Here is a 16855-nt window from a genome sequence, read left to right as displayed (position 1 = left end):
AATGTGTACCCCCAAGAAGCGGCTGTACGAACGCCCCCCCTACGACCTGTGGTATCATGCACCAATGAGCAGGTTGTATCAGTGTCCCTTACTGCCAGTATATGAGAGACCCACCCCCCCCCCCACCCCACCACCCCGAGTGCTGTTACTCCGGGTCTTGGTTAAAGAGTGGGGTGGGATTGCCATGGCAGGAATTGTGTAGACCCAGCACCTAGTACAGTGAGTCCCACCCCCAGTGTTTCATATGGATCACGAGAAGCCTCCACCCGTGTGGTGTAGAACCTGTAGTCACTTAGAGGTAGATGTGGTGTTTGAGTGTGTATTCTGCCAGAATGACGCAGGTTGACTGTACGATGGGCGTGCCCCACTGTGCGGTCCATGCACGACTGATGCCGAAACACCACTCCTCCCTGCCCCGGGGGCTTCACTAGCGACTCGTGCCGCCCTGCTGTGCCTGTATCCGATGTCCGCCCCCGACCGGCGCATACTGCTGTCCAAAATTAACCAGTTCGTCCAAACACTAAAGGCCTATAACACAATAATCTCGTAGGGGTACTACTGTGATCGTGCGAGGTGTGTATCATGCCTATGACCAACGCCGCTGAACGGAAGGCGAATAGCTGCGGTCGATGCGTCGCCCCTGATTGTTGGTATCTGATGAGCACGGTGGATCGGTAGATGTCGAGCACAGTGCTCACGTGCCCACAGGTGGATGCTGCGCCGTTGAGTCTTGTACTTGCTTCCATGTACGATCGCCAGATTGAAGCTGCCCTGGCCCTAGCAGTCGTGTGTGACCCAGCGGCGCTCCAAGACAGGCCTGTATTTGCCTGCCTGAGAGCAGGTGCTGTGTGCCGTGTTGCCTGCCCTGTTATGTGAGTGTGCGGTTATACGCTGCACCCTGAACGCCCCCCAGGGGACAGAACACCCTCTTGTTATAGTGCGGCCCTGTATGTCTGATGAGCAAGCTGTGCCTATTGTAGCTGTGTTTTGCCACCCGGATGATGTGCAGTGTCATGTAGATGTATAAAAGCACACGACCAACCACAGCGATACCCCACGTGGCACGACCCGCGCGCTTCAGCCTCGAAGAAACAGATATATAACTAACCAATCATTTACAGTTTATGATGACCCCCCCGTGCCTGAACGATTACACCGGCTAACGAGAGACACCACCAACACCACAGTCCTACAGCTGTTCACTGTACAGAAGGCCAGCTATATGTGCAGTATCCGTATAGAGTAGTTACGGGCTTCGCAATCCGTTAGCCAATAAGCTAATCCCCCACATAGCATTGCTGCTTTTTTAGTGAAAACGCCGCCCATAATAAAGGGATTTTTTTCCCGCTCTATTCACAGTACAAAAACGTAGGTGTGTAGTTCTTGAATGGAGTGTGATGGATGTGAAGACCACTGACTATCCTATTTGGGCTGTCAGGACCTGAAGACTGGACCCTCTACGATACGCTACTGATAGTGCTGTGCCCCGTTGCAGCAGATGGTGTGCCGTGTCCCAGCGTAGACAGGTACCCATCGCCTAGTGGTTGGTGCACTCGTCAGAGCGGAATTCCCACAGCTCCTGCAATGGACAAAGAGTGGAGACCTGGTGACGGAGAGGCGAATCGGGAGACCAGCCCATGCCGTGGAGTTAAACCCGCTAAGCAACTAAGCAGACCTGCGATGTACGAGCATCTTTGTTGTCGAGTGGTTGCAATTGGCTAGATCGAAGAGTCAGCCATTGTAAACTCCCGTATAATCGCCAGCGATATGTCACGCTTCCATCCAAACAGAGAACGAAGATGGGTGCCACTGTTGAATCTGGAGTGCCGGTCAGAGCGCCTCCCCTATACGCCTCGCTACAATGGGGCTTTCGCCAGATCTTCCTGCTTAAACCACTATGAACGGAGTTCACCGTATATCAAAAGCCTGGTTAATAATCATCTCCCCCCATACCCCCCCTATTTCCCTGCTATAAATAGCCTTTGTCCACATCGCAAAGAATACGCAACCCTTCTCGTATTAATTTTTCCCCCCCCCCCAATTAGCAATACCAATTAGACTCATGGATATAGCCCCAGACTATGGAGTGAGAATAAGAGCACCTTTGCCAAAGATACATTGGATGCTTGCCTCCTGTTATGACGCTCGTCGCACCACGCTCTACATTCCCCTACACATGGTCGAGATGCTCAACCATCTGCTCCCAACCTCACCTGATGGGCATAGCGAAGTACGTACTCGAGGCCAAACCTTGGTGCGATGGCTACAGGGGTGAACGCGTCTGGACCGCCTACGATACCGAGGGCATCCCGATTCCTAATTGCAATTGCAAGACCGAGATAGCCCGCAACGGCACCAGCAAACTCAGAGATGCCACAGGTCTACCGCCAGATGTGTTACGCCCGCGCTCGCGAAAGTCCCGACGTGTAAGGACTCCATCCCCAGTCGATCCTCCCAAAGACACGCCCTCCGCCACACACCAGTCGCGGACACGCACCCCGCCTCGGCTCCGGTCCGCGTGCGTGTAGCCTTCCTGCCCGGGTAACGGCCCCCCGCCCCTCCCCCCCATACACGGGAACCTGAACATTGCTATCGCTGCCCCCATGACCGAGAGCAACACCACTATTAACCCGTGGCCCCGACAACAAGCCCCACCCAAGAACCAAACATACAACAAACAATACAGAAAAAACACCACCACTAAGGCCCACAACCCACACACCCCACGGAAGCAACACCCCGAACAGCCAACAACATTTACGACCAAACTTACAACCACACCCACATTTCGACCCCCCCCACGCCTACCACACTAACCCACGAAAATAGTGCGCGTTGTGGTTTCAACTTCCTATTACATTTTTATGTTTTATGCTCTCATTAATAATTTCGCCCTACTACACCCACTCTCAGCACACGACCAGAACCCGAACGCACCCCCCCCCCCCCAGACACAAGTCACACAACAAACACCCCAACACCATGGTGCACACCACCCCCCGACCACCACACACCACCACCACCAGGAGACCCGTGGTGCAAAAATAGTGAGATGTGTACACAGCTATAGCGACCGGACGACCGAGTACTTATAGCGGCCTTGCATTGAGTCACTGCCCCGCGTCTTGCAGAGGACAGTGCCATCTTAGCACTCACAGTCCCACCCTTACGCTCTCCTGGTAGTGACATGAGCATTGCATAGTTATGTCAGCACGAGGACGTTTCTCCTACACCACAGTCCGCAATGCCCTTAGGGCATGCGAGTTATTTTCTGCCTTGCCTATGCCATGCCTGCTCACCCGAACACCTGCCCCCCCAAGGACGCTCATACAAAGTCCGGTTGATGTGATGGCGATTGCTCTATCATGCATCTGACGTTCTCCACAAGAGGCTGACAAGCGTCTAAAGGGAGACCATGTGCCCTGTGTCAGTGATTCTGGCCGTGCTGTGTCCATAGTCTTGAGGTCCGAACCAGGAGGCATGTCGCCCACTGAGAAACCAGATAACACCAACATAAAACTAATACCCCTGCTGCGCCACACGTGTCCCAGTCGACCCTGGAGCATGATGCACCATATTGGCTGTCTACAGGGACAGCTGCGCGATGACATATGTCGTCACTCGTTAGCTGTATGGCGTTGCATAGTCTGTCCTGTACAGAGGACGCTCACAACTCGTCCTGTTAGTGATGGCGTTGCATAGTCTGTCCACCAGAGGTATTACAAGTCCCTGTAGTGATGGCTTGCGTCGTCCACCAGAGGCGCTCTACAACGTTCCGTTAGTGATGGCGTTACATAGTCTGTCCACCAGAGGACGCTCTACAACGTCCCTGTTAGTGTAGCTGTTGCATAGTCTGTCCCACAGAGGACGCTCTACAACGTCCCTGTTAGTGATGGCGTTGTTACTTTTATAATTGTACTAAATATACTTCTATACATTTAAAATTCATGGTTTGTCCGTCTTTTGTCCCCAGTTAAACATGTAGTGTCAAGACGCTCATGAGCGCTGGTCTGTTTTGTTTTGGGTTAGGGTTTCGGCGTTTTATGTCGGAGAAAGACAGACTTGAAGGGTAGCACTTTAAAGAAAAAAAGTGTGACATGTAGTGTCGAAAACAGACACGAAAGGCAGCGCTAGATCGGCTTAATCAGTGTGAAGAAGGAGTACCGAGGAGCCGAAAGGTAACGCTCTAAAATAGAGTCGTGAAGGTAGAAACACTGAGGGGGATCAAAGGAGACACTAACTGACCTAATTAGTGTGAAAGTATCTCAAGGGTGGTTAGGGTTAGGTTTAGGGTTTTATACAGAAAGACAGAGAAAAGACAGACTCCCTGAAGGTAACAACTTTAAGAAAAAGTGTGATGCGTAGATGTCCGAACGATCGAAATCGTGCAAAGACGGGTCTTAAGTAGACACGAAAGGCAGCACTAACATGCACAATTAGGGTGAAGGTAGTCTCAAGTGGGTTAGGGTTGGATTAGGGGGTTAGGGTTGGTAGGTTTGGGGGTTTTACCCGAAGAGACAGAGAAGGACAGAGAAAGCGAGGACTCGAAGGGTAACACTTAAAGAAAAGTGGTGAATGGTAGTGTCAAAAACGACACGCAAGGCAGCGTAGCTCGGCTAATCAGTGAGAAGAACGGTCCCAAGGCGACGAAAGGTAACGTTCCTCTAAAACATAGGGTCTGAAGGGGAGAGACATGAGGGGTATCACGAACTGGCACAACAGGACAATCTTGGGGAAGGTAGTCTCAAGTTACAACTTGAGTTATTATCGGTTTTATGATAATCCACAGGGACTCTCTCCAGCAGTGCATGAAAATAGACCTGTGTGTATTTCGGCATGTGTGTAGTGTGGGTGTAATAACCACAGAGTGTAAATTGTCATTCCAAATAGGGGACGCAATGAAGAGTGTACTTCTAAATGAAATGATTTATCAAATAGAGACAGTAACTATTATGAATATTATATATCTGATACTAAACAAAGTAAGATTGTTTAATGGTTTTTCAGAAGGACTACGGACTTTTGTGGTCCTCTTGTGTAACGTTGTCCTGTCTCAATTGTGCTGTTGCCTTGTCTTTCTCATTCTTCTGTCTCTCCATCATCTCTCTCTCTCTCTCTCTCTCTCGTCTTCTCTCTCTCTCTCTCTTGCTTAATTAGTAACCATCGCCGAACAGTTGAAGTCCTCGCTCGGGCGTCGCTGACCGCCGTGTAAATAAATAATGAGTTGGCGTGTGCATGGCCCGGGGGGGGGGGGTGCTCTGCCCGCAGGGACTCTGTGGTTTTGTACGCAGTGATGTCAAGCGGCTATTTAAGAGTTGCTAAAGGGCCCAAAGAGACGTCCTGCCAGCTGGAAACAAGACTCGACTTGGTTTGAAGACAGACAGTAGAAGAATCCAGAAAAATGGAGCGTGGCACGGACATAAGATCACCAGTTAGCACAGAAATCCGTCTTTTGGACTAACCCCCCTTTTTTCTGATTTATTTATCAGCTACGGTAAGTGTATTTGTCGTGATGCAGACCACATGTCTCTCGTTTCCTAATAATATTTGTCTCAGACGCGTGTCATTATGAACCAATCAGCTCTCGTCGTTGATTATCTGTGACATCATCAATGCATCAGATATTCTGCCCTGGGCCGAGCATCACACACACCATACTTTCCATGGAACCGACATCGAGCCTGCTGTTACAGAAAACAACTGGGACACACACACAGGACACAACACACACACACACACTCCGACACACACACGCCAGACTACACACACAAACACACACAACACACACACACACACACACACACACACACAGATAACACACACACGGATCACCCACACACGGATGCACATACAGACCCCACACACACAACACACACAGACATACACAGAGCACGACCGCGCGCACACACACACACTCATCACTCTCACCCACAACAACACACACACACACACACACACACCACACACACACACACCACCACCCCACAGACACGCGCACACACACACTCTCAACACACACCAAGACCACGCACACACACACAACACAACACCACAAACACACGCACCACACACACACACACACACACACAGACACGCGCACACACACACACACAACAGACATACACATACACACATAACCACACACACACACAATGCACAGAGGCACAACGCCACTGCTACGCGACGCCACACACACACACGTACACACACACCTACACACTACGCACACACACACACACACACCACACACAACACCACGCACACACAGAGGTATATGAGCACTGACCGGATGGCGAGCAGCTCTGTTTTCCTCATCTGATCTTCGGCATGCTCTCTGTGGAGACATAATAATACTTCTGTTTCATGAATTGAATTAGAGCTGCTCGTAGTAGGAAAATAGCGATAACTTGTTGAATAACATATAACGAATATATAAACAGATATGAATGCGTACTCAGTTTCGCTGCGTTTCAGTATTCTGCTAATTGCTTTGTTGAATTCAACACATGAAATACTTTCCAATATTTCTTATGAACACAAAAGAATGGTAATTAACATTTAGGATTGCAGTTTTCTACTGATGATCTCAGGTCAGTTAAGGAGTCAGCCCCCACCTGGGGAGATAGTATAATGCACTTTTAAGTAGTCCCACCCCCTCTGGAGATCACATATTAATGCAGCTCAGTAAGGATTCCCCCCCCTGCGGATATCAGTATATGCAGGCTTAAGGATTCCCCCCTGCTGGAGATCAGTATTGCAGCTTGGGAGTCCCCCACCTGCTGGAGATCAGGTATAATCGCAGCTTTAAGGTTCCCCCCTGCTGGAGAGCAATATAATGCAGCTTAAGAGTCCCCCCTGCTGGAATCAGGTATAATGCAGCTTTAAGGAGTCCCCCTGCTGGAGATCAGTATACTGCGCTTGAAGTAGTCCCCCAACACCTGCTGGAGATCAGGTAATAATGCAGTTTAAAGGAGTCCCCCCCTGCGGAGATCAGATATAATGCAGCTTAAGGAGTCCCCCTGCTGGAGATCAGTTATAATGCAGCTTTAAGGAGTCCCCCCGCGTGGAGATCAGGTATAATCACAGCTTTAAGGAGTCCCCCTCCCCTGCTGGAGATCATATATAATGCACTTAAGAGTCCCCCCTGCTGGATCAGTATAATGCAGCTTAAGTCCCCCTGCTGGAATCAGTATAATGCAGCTTGAAGAGTCCCCCCCCTTCTGGAGATCAGGTATAATGCAGCTTTAGGAGTCCCCCTTCTTAGATCATATAATGCATCTTTAAGTGGTCCCCCCTGCTGGAGATCATGTATAAGCAGCTTACGTAGCCCCCCCTGCTGGAGATCAGGTAATGCAGCTTTAAGGAGTCCCCCCGCCTGCTGAGATCAGGTATAATCGTTTTTTCACTCTTTAAGGAGTCCCACCCTGCTAGGAGATCAGATATATGCAGCTTAAGGAGTCCCCCCTGCTTGAGATCGATATGCAGCTTTAAGTGAGTCCCCCTGCTTGAATCAGATAGTATGCAGCTTTAAGGAGTCCCCCCTGCTGAGATCAGGTATAATGCACTTTAAGGAGTCCCCCCCTCTTGAGATCAGGTATATGCAGCTTAAGGAGTCCCCCTGCAGGAGCTCAGATCTATGCAGCTTTAAGGAGTCCCCCCTGCTTGACGATCAGTATAATGCAGCTTTAGGAGTCCCCCCTGCAGGAGATCGATAGAATGCACTTTAAGGAGTCCCCCCTGCTTGGATCAGGTAAATGCAGCTTAAGGAGTCCCCCCTGCAGGAGATCAGTATAATGCAGCTTTAAGAGTCCCCCTGCTGAGACTCAGGTATAAGCGCTTTAGGAGTCCCCCTGGAGATCAGATACTATGCAGTCTTAAAGCACTACGCATTTGCAGCACTTCCCTTGTTATAACTACTACAGCCACTATAGGGGGCTCACTAGAAACCTAATTTAGGTCGTAATTGCTGCTTGTACTAACGACCTATGGGAGCGATTTTGGGGGAGGCGCTCCTTCCGCAATGAGTTCATTGACAAGTTGATGTTGCGATGATGCGATGATAAACAATTTATTGTGCAGCCTTTTACATTTACCCCTGTTTCTCGGGTCACATTTACCCCCTTTAAAAAAAGCCTTTATCCTAAAATATGAGTTTGTTTTGTACAAAATTACCATCAAAATATGGATTGGATTCTTACACCACTCTCTGCAATACAATGATCACTTTCATTCCGTACTAAACTTATCTGCATTCCTCTGATCCTAATACTAGTCAAATAATTAATATTCTGCTTTTTAACGTCAAATATTAGGTGATATTCTAAATAAAGGAGGGTTATAACCATGGATTCCAAAAAGTAGTGTAAAACTAGTAAGGTGATGTTGGTTCAAATTTAAAAAAATGTCTGAAAAAGGGACAAAATTGTCAGATTTTGTCCGTTTTTTGACCCCGGAGACAACACAAGGGTTAATACACTTTGAATCCATCAGACAGCCTACTAATGGAACTGTCACTTGGGATTTCACGGCTGCACACGACCCTGAAGTTACTAAAACCAGAAGACTCACGTCCTCAAATCCTTGGCGCGACGCGCTGGGCCAAAGCGCCGCTCTGAGCCAGCTCCCCTGAACTCTGGCCCTTAGTCAGTCGAGGTCGGTTGCCCAGCAGCTCCTCGAAGGCCTTGGTGGTGTCGCCAGGTGCTGCGTGAGATGCGCAACCGCCCCGACCCCCCTCCAGCCGCTGCGCAGGTGGGACAAGCTCCGTGCCTGAGCCTGGATCAGGGTAATCGCACTTACTGCAGAGAGAAAGAAGAGAGAAAAGTGGTGTTTACGTGTAGTTATTAAGACGATCTGTGAGAACAACATAACACTAAAAAGACTCTACATCAGTTGGTGTATAACGAAGTACACTGTCTTCCCAAATGGCTTTTGGTCTGGACCGAGTCCAGTGTCTTTATTATGTTTATAATATTTGGAGGGAAAGGGAAACCCAAATGATTGTCTTGAACTTGTCATGCATAAGACCTTTATTCTGTCCTGACTCGGTTTTTACTCGGACTCAAACACCTCTTTGGACCTGGTCTTGTCTTGGATCTCGTTGTCTTGGACTTGACCTCTTTGGACCTCGTCTTGTCTTGACTCAAACCTTTTTGGCTAGATCGTCTTATCTTGGACTCACCTCTTTGACTTGGCCTTGTCTTGGACTCAACCTTTTTGGACTAGGTCTTGTCTTGGGACTTGAACTCTTTGACTCGGTCTTGTCTGGACTCAAACCTCTTGGAACTCAGTCTTGACTCGGACTCAAACCTTTTGGACTCGGTTCTTGTCTTGGACTTGAACCTTTTGGACTAGGTCTTATCTTGACTCAAACCTCTTTGGACTTGCCTTGTCTGGCTTGAACCTCTTTGAACTCAGTCTTGACTCGGACTCAAACCCTTTATGGCCTTGTCCTTGGACTTGAACCTCTTTGGACTCGGTCTTGATTGGACTTGACTAGTCCTGGTCGGGACTAAGGTGTCTTGACTACAGCCCTGCTGTATATTTACTGTTTTCTTTCATATTTAACATGTTTGTTACTGAATGCACCTTTGACCAGGGAAATTCCATGCTGTACGTATCCTGGCAACAGACCCTCTGTCTGACTCTAGCTCCAGTTGGTCCCTCTGATAAATGGGACATGGTGTTCCCAGTGCTGTGTTTGTTAATCCCCCCCCCCCCGACTGTCATCTGACTTACTAAAAACGCTGTGGTTCTGCTTGATTGCCAGGACTGATTCTGTAGAAAGTGACGGCTAACGCCTGCAGTGATAACGGATCTGGGACAGAGCCGGGTCAGTGAGACAGAGCCGGTCAGTGAGACGATGGAGTCAGTGAACGAGCCGGGTCAGTGAGCAGTGATGGGTCAGTGAGACAGAGATGGGTCAGTGAGACAGAGATGGTCATGGGACGCTGAGACGGTCAGTGAGACAGATATGGTCAGTGGAGACGCTGAGACGGTCAGTGAGACTCTGAGACCCTGTCCCGGATACTCAGCACCAGTATCTGTAATGCTTGAGCTCAATTATGGCAAATCGTTTGTATGTACTGTTACGAAAATGGTTACTAAAACTGATATGTCTTGTACTTTACTGGCTTATAATAAACATCTAAAGTGTCCACAGACAGACAGACAGACAGAACAACAGAGACAGTTTTAGAGCATCCAGTAGCAAGACAACCACACAACAAACACATATCACACATACTGTACAAAGGAAAATCTAAAATAAGATAAATAATAATAAAATAAAAGAATAAAAGAAATAAAAAAAAATGAAAATTGAAATTCTTTGTAAAAGCTATATCGCACACTCAGGCAAACTAAAAGAGGCCAAGTAACAGTGACTTGGTAAAGTGATTGTCGCAGTAAGGAGCAGTAAGACAGTAGTGGTTAGTTTCAGAAGTTGTCATCTCACACTATAAATATAGATATATATCATATAGATTAGATATAAAGAAACATCATGTTTGTGTTAGAGTTTGTATATGGAACATAAAAGAGTCTCATGTTGAAAAAATAAGAAAATGAAGGAAATTGCGTTTCCCCGTCACTCACCCCGGCCAGGTGGCAGACTTACCGTCCTCCTTGATGGACTTGTTGCCTCCTTTCCCTCAGCTGGTCCTCAAGCGTCCACGCGGGTACGCCAGCTCCTGCAGGCCCCTGTCGGGTGGGGTTGACAGGCGACGCCAGGGGACCCCTCTCAACGACTGCCAGCCCTCTCGTTCCTCCGACGCCTGGAAGGACCAGTTGACCTTGCGAGGGGTGGAGGGTGCGTGGTCGCTGGAGGTGGAGATGGAGCGCAGGCGGCTCTGAAGCCGCTATCACCGTCTGGGACCGGGACAGCTGGGATCGAGGTCCTCCACCAGGCGCTGGAGGGAGGACATCTCGTCTCCGTCACCGAGGCCTGGGGGGTTCCTATAGTGATTGATATAAAGGTTTTTCTGACAATTTAAAAAAACAGAAAAGCAGGCAAAAGTACCTAAAAACAAATCAAAATTTACAATAATAAGACAATAAATAAAATAATAATAACTAAACTGCAAGCATGCGTGACTGGCCCTGCGTCCTCTGCGGGCATGGGCAAACCTGTCATTTGTGCGGCACTCAGACACCAACAAATTGTCAACAATGAAAAGGAACTCCCCTGCTGAGTTCTAAACCTCACACAATAGTGTACAAGCTAGGTTGGCCAATAGTTATCAAAGGGGCGTGCTAAAGCATATGGCGGAGCAAGTCATCACCATGAAAGAACCCTTCTGAGTTCAATGACCCTCACACAGTGAGTGTAGAAAACAGGGGTTAATTGTTACTAAGGGCGTGTCTAAAGCTATGGGGCGGAGCAAATAGGCCAAGGAAAGGGATGCTATGCTGATTCAGACACCTTACAAGACTCTGCATCAAGATGACTATGAAAGGTTTCGAACCAATTGGACAACGTACACTCCAAGTTACACCCACTTCCTGTTCGATTGGCGAAACGCAACAAATGGCCGCCCCGCCACGGCCATGCCCTATGGTGAAAGGGTCCTTTTAATAACTTTCCATCTTTAAAGTCTTGAGATGACACGACCAAATTTGAAGTTGATCGGATGAAATCTCTAGGAGGAGTTAGAGTTAAAGTACGACATGTGGAAATGGCCATCGCGCCTAATTCTGACTTTCAATTCAAAATGGCGGACTTCTTGTTGGGTTTAGGCCATGGCTCGGCTCGACGCTTTTTTGTACATCTTGCATGCTACATATGTGTACCAAGTTTCGGTAGTCCACGTTAAGCGTACTGCAGGGGCTACATTTTTGTAGAGGGCGCTGGCTAGCCATTTTGTGACGCCATTCCCGAAACCCTTGAAATACATACATCTTCCCGGACCTGATACAACCGCCAATTTTTGGTGAGCTTTTGAGTATGTTAAGCCCCTTGAAAAGACAATAATTTGCCGGACAATGATGTAATGATGATTTCTTCCGTTTCATAGGGCCTTTGTGCTGTCGCGCTCAGACCCTAATAATAATGATGAAATGTTTCTCCTTTACCCATGTCCTTACACCTTTTTTAACTGCTTTATAATACCTTTAGTTAGTGCAGTGCTGCTGGGTTGGCGGGCCACCACTGGGAACCACAGTCCATGGAGGTGCACATCTCCAGGTCGTCAAACTCTGCCAGGGAACACACATTCATCAGTTTGATATAGGCCGCTTTAAAGAGGTTAAATATCCTTTATGGAGAACACACGTTCCTTTTTCATGTACACAACAAACAGACATTTTCTGTTGTTCTTGTGCAAATAGAGCGAACCTTTGACATTGGTCCAGTTTGAAACTGACATTGCTGTAGTCAGCAAAAACAAAACAAGCCACCATGTGATGTAATAGGGTCCTGTCCAGCTGTATTTACCTCCACAAAAGTGCTTGTTTTGCCACTGACAGACTCAGAACTATTTCTAGTGTCTGACAACATAATGGAAGAGATTATAGAGGTGTTTCACCTTTTCTAAAGAGTAGATCTTTTTTTATAACTAACAACAAGCAAATTGTGTCCGCTACACCCACCAGACTCCAGTAATAAACAGTCATAAACAACAAGCATTTCTGTGAGGTAAATACAAGCTGGACCATCGGCCCAATAACTAATATTGTAGCTCGTTTCTCCCTGACCGACTGCAACGACCGTTTAAAACTGGACACCCCACAAGACTGTTGTTCCCATCAGCCCACTTAACACAAAAACATTGAAAATAGGGAATTTACATAAAAAAACGGTTACCCTTTATCACATTTTAGAAATCCCTCCTTTTTTACAGACACTCAAAGATTTCAATTTGACCTGTTCACATTTTAAGTGTTAAAAAAACCTATTTTTTTTGTTACTTTCAAATATGTGGAGCTAATAACAGTAAGTAATAATTGTATGATTTGGTAGATCTTTGTTTGTTGTATGGTCCCGTCGTGCTCCTCGGGTTTTCTGTCTAGTGTCCCCTCCGGTTTTTTGTGGTAGGTAGTATGTCTTGTGTCTTGGGAGGCAGGTTACCCAAGCTCAGTGCATGTAACGCGGACTTATAGTGGAGGCCCTGTGGCCCTGGAGTCATCAGCGAGTTAGAGCCACTTATTGACCTTGGGATAAGTGTGATGGTGCTACCATCATGTTACCCAGCCTCCGTGCATGTACTGGACTTAGAGTGGAGGCCTTTATCTGGAGATCAAAGGCCAGACTGACAGACACTTACGGGCTTGGGAGGGAGCATGGGGTGCTGGAGGTTACCCCACCTGGAGGTCATCAGCCAGACTTAGAACCACTTACTGCCTTGGGAGGGAGTGTGGGGTTTGTGGGATGTTGGAACCCACCCTCATTTCATCGTTTTGGGGCTTTGAGTGAAGGCATTAGCCTTGGGGTCATAAGGCAAGGCCTCACAGCCACTCACTGGACCTGGCTTGGGAGTGGAGTGTGAGGGTTGGGGGGATTAACCCACCCGTTTCATCGTTTTGGGGTTAGAGTGGAGGCCTGTAGCCCTGGAGTTAAAAGGCAGGCCTCACAGCACATCACTGGGCATGGAGGGAGTGTGGAGTTGTGGGGGATTAACCCCACCTCAGTGCATCGGGGTGGTGTGGTGTTGGGTTAAGGTGTAGCCTGACCTGGAGGTAAAGGCAGGCCTCACAGCCACTCACGGGGCCTTGGGGAGGGAGCGTAAGGTCTGGGTCTTTACCCTATTCTAAGGTATTAATTTTTGGGGCTTCCTGTTTTAGTGTGATAGTCTGGTTCCTGTCTGTCGTCTTGCGCAAGCTGTGTATGGTATGTGTCTGCGGTTCCCGCCTGCCGTATCACCTGCTCCATCGTACCTCTTGTATTTAACCTCAGTGGTTCCTGGTCTTCTCAGATCGTTTTGTCCTCTCGTGTCTGTGTTCCCAGCCGTGCCTCTTCCTGACTGAAGTTTTTGACATTTGTTACCAGTCCCCCCCCTGAGTTTTCACTGCCTTGGTTTGGTCTCGCCTCTTCCCTGGCCCTTTGGTATGTTTGTATTTTGCTGTTTAGTTTTGCTCCCTGTGTGTTCTCCTTGGACTTTGTGTTTGATAAACCCCCGTGGCACCTTGCTCCTGCCTGCCCCTCATCTCTGCTTTGGGTCCCACTCACCATACCATCACATGAATAGGATTAAACACTGATAACAAAAGGTGAAAGTGATCAAATCATTAAGTAAAACCTCAAATAAAAAAACATGGAATTAAAGAGGTATGTCTAGTACGTAGTATAAAGTGTATTTCTCTTGATTTGTAAAGAAGATGATGAGATGTGAACAGCGAAATCTGTTAATGATGCAGAGCTGTTCTTTGCTTCCCTCAGTTTGTATTATGCTACTACAATACCCACGTGCCCTAGCTGCTGTTCCAGAAATGTGTTGATATGTATGTTTTGGATAATTAACTTTAAGTCCAAAGAACCAAATACTTGGTTTCCTTTGCTCTCTGTATGTAGTAACATTTAAACATAGTCCATTCGATTAAACAGTCAGAGGCTGTCCTGCAGAGCAGACGGTCTGTAACACACCTGGGACACCAGACTGAGACACATACCTGGACACCTGTAGACCTAAACACATACCTGGACCACCTAGACCTAAGACACACCGGGACACTAAGACCGGAGACACTCCTGTAACACCAGAGAAGGAGACACATCCCTGGGACACCAGAAACCTGAGACACATACCTGGGACACCCTGAGATCTAAGTGACCTACTGGGACCTAAGACACATACCTGGCTTGTCTGGTGTCTTCCCCTCTCCGGCCCTCGTTCTCACTGCGACCGCAGTCTCGTAGCCCGTCCTGCAGTCCACCTGGATCTGCTTACTGTCCTGCTGCGGCACGGCTGTCTCCGCTGCCAGACACAGAAGAAGCAGAAAGACGCTTCATCTCACTCAGACTGCCTCTATACGTAGCTCACTGGCATTCATCGCAAGTATCTTAGATTATGAATTTGTTTGACTTATATTTGCCAAATAAATAAAAGGTACTTCATTTTTCCAATCTGGACCCTACTTTGCCACGTTGTTTTGCTGTCTGTGACTAATATAATGCCGATAACAATTTAAATTAAAATAAATGATTCTGATAAATGATTATTTTAAAAAAAAAAATAAACCATGGTCCACATGATCGTTGGTGTTGCACAGTCTGTCCACCAATAGGACGCTCACAACGTCCCTGTTGTGTGATGGCGTTGCATAGTCTGTCCACCAGTAGGACCGTCCTACAACGTTCCCTGTTGGTGATGTTGTTGCATAGTCTGTCCCCAGAGGAGGCGCTCAAACCTCCCCCGTCAGTGATGGCGTTTCTATCTGTCACCAGAGGACGCTCTACAACCGTCCCTGTTAGTGATGGCGTGTGCATAGTCTGTCCCCAGCGGACGCTCTACAACGTCCCTGTGAGTTGGTTTGCATAGTCTGTCACAGAGGACGCTCTACAACGTCCCCGTCACGTGATGGGCTTACATAGTCTGTCCACCAGAGGACCTTACAACGTCCCTGTAGTGTAGCTGTTGCTAGTCTGTCCCACACGAGACGCTTCTACAACGTCCCTGTTATTGATGGCGTTGCTCTAGTCTGTCCACCAGAGGACGCTCTACAACTCCCTGTTATGTTGGCGTTCATAGTCTGTCCACCAAGGACGCTCTACAACGTCCCGTTGATGGCGTACATAGTCTGTCCACCAGGACGCTCTACAACGTCCCTGTTAGTGTATCTGTTCTATAGTCTGGTCCACAGAGGACGCTCTACAACGTCCCTTAGTGATGCGTTCATAGTCCTGTCCACCAGAGGAGGCTCTACAACGTCCCCTGTTAGTGGAGCGTTGCATGTCTGTCCACCAGAGGACGCTCTACAACGTCCCTGTTAGTGATGTGCGTTGCATAGTCCTGTCCACCAGAGGACCTCCTACAACGTCCCGTAGTGGATGGCGTTCATAGTCTGTCCACCAGAGACCTCACAACGTCCCTGTTGATGTAGCTTTTGCATAGTCTGTCCCACAGAGGACGTCTCTACAACGTCCCTGTAGTGATGGCGGCATGTCTGTCCACCAAGGACGCTCTACAACTCCCTGTTAGTGTGGTGTTGCATATCTGTCCCTCCACAGAGGAGCTCTAACAAGTCCCTGTAGTGATGGCGTTGCAAGTCTGTCCACCAGAGGACCTCTACAACGTCCCTGTTAGTGTGGCGTTGCATAGTCTTCCACCAGAGGCGCTCTACAACGCCTGTTAGTGATGCGTTGCATATCTTGTCCACCAAGGACGCTCTACAACTTCCCGTGTAGTGATGGCGTTGTATAGTCTGTCCACCAGACACGCCTACAACGTCCCTGTTATGATGGGTTGCATAGTCTGTCCACAAGAAGCGCTCTACAACGTCCTGTTTGATGGCGTTGCATAGTCCTGTCCACCAGAGACGCTCTACAACGTCCCTGTTAGTGATGTGTTGTATAGTCTGTCCACCAGAGGACGCTCTACAACGTCCCTGTTAGTGATGGCGTTGCATAGTCTGTCCACCAGAGGACGCTCACAACGTCCCTGTTAGTGATGGCGTTGCACATGTCCACCAGAGGACGCTCTACAACGTCCTGTTAGTGATGGCGTTGCATAGTCTGTCCCAGAGGACTCTACTAAGTCCCTGTTAGTGATGGCGTTGCATAGTCTGTCCCAGAGGACGCTCTACAACGTCCCTGTTAGTGATGGCGTTGCATAGTCTGTCCACCAGAGGACGCTCTACAACGTCACTGTTAGTGATGCCGTGCATAGTCTGTCCACCAGAGGACGCTCTAACTAAACTACACGTC

At 48.3% G+C, this 16855-nt stretch overlaps 1 protein-coding gene across 1 annotated transcript in view; it reads right to left on the bottom strand.

Moving 5' to 3' along the window:
- Window positions 1-16855, bottom strand: part of LOC116696194 (myomegalin-like) — a 107462-nt gene that overhangs the window by 44470 nt on the left and 46137 nt on the right.

Source organism: Etheostoma spectabile, chromosome 9 (genome assembly GCF_008692095.1).
Source record: "Etheostoma spectabile isolate EspeVRDwgs_2016 chromosome 9, UIUC_Espe_1.0, whole genome shotgun sequence".
In the NCBI taxonomy this organism is placed as follows: domain Eukaryota; kingdom Metazoa; phylum Chordata; class Actinopteri; order Perciformes; family Percidae; genus Etheostoma; species Etheostoma spectabile.
The sequence above is the reverse complement of the archived record's forward strand: the minus strand, read 5'-3'. Positions and strand labels throughout refer to the sequence as shown.